The 4,343-nt window shown below is 41.4% G+C and overlaps 1 long non-coding RNA gene across 1 annotated transcript; it reads right to left on the bottom strand.

The window, feature by feature from the left end:
• Window positions 1–1,480: 1,480 nt before the first annotated feature.
• On the bottom strand, window positions 1,481–3,227 carry LOC109280803 (uncharacterized). Its single transcript, XR_002087227.2, has 2 exons — window positions 2,610–3,227; window positions 1,481–1,920 (listed from the first exon to the last, which is right to left on the bottom strand). It is a non-coding gene; the product is annotated as an uncharacterized LOC109280803 (long non-coding RNA).
• Between the last annotated feature and the right edge of the window lie 1,116 nt (window positions 3,228–4,343).

Raw genomic sequence — 4,343 nt, 5'->3', positions numbered from 1 at the left:
GGCACAGTGATTATAACCAAGAACTGATCATGTATTTCACATTGAATAGATGCTGGCCAAACACTTGGGGCCAGGATTTAAGGCTCTCCTCTGTTCTCAGCAGCTCCCTTTGGCTAAATATGGGCAGCTGCTTTTAGTATATTGGTTTTGGTATTTCCCATTCAAAGGGAAGTTCCCAACTTCTAGATTCCACTCCAGGGCCATGTACCTAGAAATTAGGTTGCACTACACAGAGCATTATAACACTTAAATCCCATCAGATCTGGAACCGTAGACTCTACACCTTAGTTCCTCATCTCTAAAATGGAAACACTACTTCCTTACCTCACAATTTACCTTAACTGGTGTGTATACCACATTTTCCTTACATACAATATGTACCTATCCCCCCTCCCCCCCCCCCCACAAAGTTACCCCTTTGTTAATACTGGAAATAAGAGCAGACATTCTATGCAAGAAATATAATAAAAGTTGGTCCTGCCACATACTGGGTAAAACCAGAATTAAACTTTGCAGTGATCCACAGATTTACAGGAAGCAAAACAATAAGCACACTCAGCTGCCTAACCATAGTAAGTAACTGAGTAGTAGCTGCAAGGAAGCCACATCTACACGAGTTGTTTTACTGCACAGTAGACTAATCTACTGTGCAGCAAAGCATCACCGTCTACACATTCCTAGCATTTACTATGCATTTAGGGCATGTGTAGATGAAAAAGGGGCACTGAATTGAAGTGGTAGGTTTTAAAAAACACTGCTTCAATTTAGGGCTGATTAAACCCCCATGTCATGTACACACCCCACTGACTTATCTCCTTTCCAGCAGGGAGGGGAGGGCAAGCTGCCAGTGGGCAGAGCGGTCCCTGGGCTATGGGGGATGGGCTGGCGCTTCTCTCAGTGGCAGCAATGGCCCCCCCAAGCAGCACCCGCCCACAGGCACCCAGTTCGGTGAGCCCTGTGCCAGGTGGGGATTCACCACCCGGCAGGGGGTTGGCCAGGACTTGTCTTAGTTCTGGGGCAGCTGCCAGTGAGCCCATGGCTAGGCAGGAAAGCCCTGCTGAGGATGGGGCTGGCTAGCAGCAGTGTGTCCCAATATTTACAGGGCCAGGAGAGGTCTACCGGCAGCAGCGGAAGCAGTCTCTTGGCTCCATGCACATCAGAACCCCTTCTGATGTGCACGGGGCTGGGAAACAGCTGCTGCTGCAGCCAGCAGAGCTCTCCTGGCCTCATCTGCATGGGGACCAGCCCCCATGCTCCGTCTCAGCACCAGCCTACTCCCACTGGGAACATATTTGCTCCCAACAGGGTGTACTGTAGACATGCTCTCAGGGAAGGTTTACTGCACAGTAAGCCTATATCACATTAACAGCACGTGTAGATGTGCCTAGAAAGATCTTTTTTTCTTCAATCTACTTTCCAAAAAAGATGTATTACTAAGCATATAGTATATGAGAAAATACATTAGATATACACACAATCCTTTATTTTGAATAGGTTTTATTGCAAATATTTTAAATATAAACAATTAGTAGCCTATCTGAATTACCTGCATCACAAAAAATTATAATGTATATTTTATAGCCATCCATTTTTGCTCTACCTTGTTGGGAAGCTCTTAACAATAATGGGAAAACGCAAGCCTGACAGAATTGATAATACATAAATTATATATATTATACATGTATGCCCAGAAAAGAGTTGTCCTATGAGAGCACTGTTAATCAAGCTTTGACCAAAATAGTAGTCAGTGGGTTAATTGCAATGTTTCAGGTGACTAACAGCTAGCAAGCTCTGCTGATAGAAAATAATTCTTTAATGACCGCTGGGATGATTATACTCAATCTATACATACAGATAGCTTGAGCTGCTTGATTGAAGAATTTGCTGATGGGGAACCTGAATCCAAAGTTGGGATATTTCCTGGGAATGATAATGACAGTGTGCATGTTAGCAAAAGCTGAGCTAATGCACTAATACACAGTAAAATAAGTCTACTGAGCATTAAGCTTCACAAAAAGACTGGCTACTACACACCTAGTTAGTACCTCATATTAGAGGTACTAAACATAATGTGCCATAGCAACAGTGCATTAATGCACATGTAGACGTGCCCAGTGAGTATCATATAAATCTCACTGCCTTCAGGCTTCCTGTCCCAGCAGCTGCTCTTTCTTGTATCTGTGGTGTAAGCTCATGCGATGGGAATGTGAATCTGAGACTTGTTGGACCAAATGAGTTAGGCATGACCTGAATGTGTCTAAGTTTTAGATGCTGAAATTGCTTTAGGTTTGGCTTTATCTGTTTTGAAAAGCACATTTGGGGCACTCCTACATGTTCAAATTAAAGCTGAATAGAAACCAGCTATAAAGTTGTTACACGTTTTCAAGCACTGACTTTGTAGCTGGTTGGCTCTTTTATAGCTGGATAGATGTTTTATGGCATTTTAATTACTTTGCACATGTGACCATTCTAAATTTTTGTGCAATTATCTAGTTAATTGTGTAATACATGTAAAGTGTGGCAGGGCCTTGGATGGGTAAAGCCCTTGGTGACACCTATAGCACTTAAAAATTAGGTGCGCCTAGAATCTTTGGATGCATCTAACATACCTCTCCCTCAATCTCTTTGCAAAGGTGCTGGATTATGTGCTTCTCTGGAGATTCAGGGTCCAAAAAGTCTTCAAAATTCTGATTGGCTTCTTGTACTCAGGCACCTTTCAAAGAGATTTTGGGTGAACTTGGTCTCCCAGAGATGGCATTCAACATTTGCGTGTGAATAATCCAGATTCTTATTTTACAATCCAAAAAGAAATGAGAGAATAAGAGGAATAAATATTAGAGCATTCTTAGGGTAAAGCTTTCTCTCCTTAATGAACGTAATTGGCTTATCAGAGAATACTGTATCCCTTTTAATCTGTTTTCTTCCAAGTTTATGCATAGCAAGTTACAAGTTGACACTACACAGTCAGGTTGAAAGGATTAATCTGTTAGTGCCCTATGCACCTTTTTCTGCAGACATGAGTTTTAGCCAAGGCTGTTCTAATAATTTTGTTGCAGTCTGTTATCTGGCCCTAAATTGCTTTTTTTTTTTTTTTTTTTTTAAACAAAGGGGTAATTTTTATCAGGAAGAAAGCAATGAGAAAAAAATAGGGATAGGGAGAAAAAAATCCTCTAGGAATACTGGATTTTCCCAAACAATGTCAAATACATATATATTTTGGGGGGGGGGGGGGGTGCAGGGGGGAGGGTGGAGGACAGGGCAATAGTTCCAGATTTTGAGTAGTCAGATTTAAACCACATTAGAAACTCCAGTTTTTATTCAGATATTACAGGAGAGGAAATACATATGTAACAGTATAAATACATATGTAACAGCATGCCATAGTTACAGTTGCTCCTTAGAATAAAGATTTGTGAATCTAGTTCTCATTAAAAGTTAAAATATAAAAGACATGTCTTGACATCTAGAAACTTCACATCCTCTATAGATCCTGAGTGCTTGACTACATCATGTAACAAAAACAGTCTGCCCCTCAGTAGGTCTCATCTTTCCCAAAATTCAGTGACATTTGACAGACAAATTACCTTGACTTTGAAAGGTGAGGCAGTCCTGAATTTGTTTAGCTTGAATGTGGAACCAGTGTAGGTAGGTAAAAGGGTGTGTGTATGTGGGATATGTGAAAGAAGATGAGAAAGAGGGAAAATATAACTCTAAGTCCTGGTAAGGATAGTTACCTGGAAGGAGACAAAGTCCTGGTAAAGACAGTCACCTGGAGGGAGGAAAAGACCTGAGTTCCAGCTTCTGCTACTAATGATTGTTTAAGTATTTTAAGTCTCTCTCAGGCATAATGCATATTTATTCTATACAAGGTAGGGATCCTTCAACAGCAGGCATGAAGAGTGCCCCATCCAAAATGCCATATCACCTGGTAGTTAAGTCATTCTCTTAGAAAATGGGAGATAGACATTCAAGTCCTCTGCAGCACTGGAGGGAACTCAACCTGGATCTTTCATGTTGGACAAGTGCCTTAACCAGTAAACTATTACATAAAAAAGAAACCAACATCACCACTACTACACTTTCTTTCTGTTTGCATGGTGCTCAATTTGGTAGGTGTTTTCTGAAAACACGTACCAGATAGGACCTCACAATTAATATAGGTTGAACGATCCACATAGGTTGTGAATCTTCATTGAACATAGACAAGAGTTAAGCATCTAGCTGCTCAGCACTTCCAGGACACAGGTAGTCGTGGGTGTGCCCTAAAGTTTTAAATACCAACCAGACTTAATTTACAGAAATGGTCACCTCAAGCACGTGGCAGCAGCAAATGAGGGCAGCAA

Source organism: Alligator mississippiensis, chromosome 2, assembly GCF_030867095.1.
Source record: "Alligator mississippiensis isolate rAllMis1 chromosome 2, rAllMis1, whole genome shotgun sequence".
Taxonomy (NCBI): Eukaryota; Metazoa; Chordata; order Crocodylia; family Alligatoridae; genus Alligator; species Alligator mississippiensis.
The sequence above is the reverse complement of the archived record's forward strand: the minus strand, read 5'-3'. Positions and strand labels throughout refer to the sequence as shown.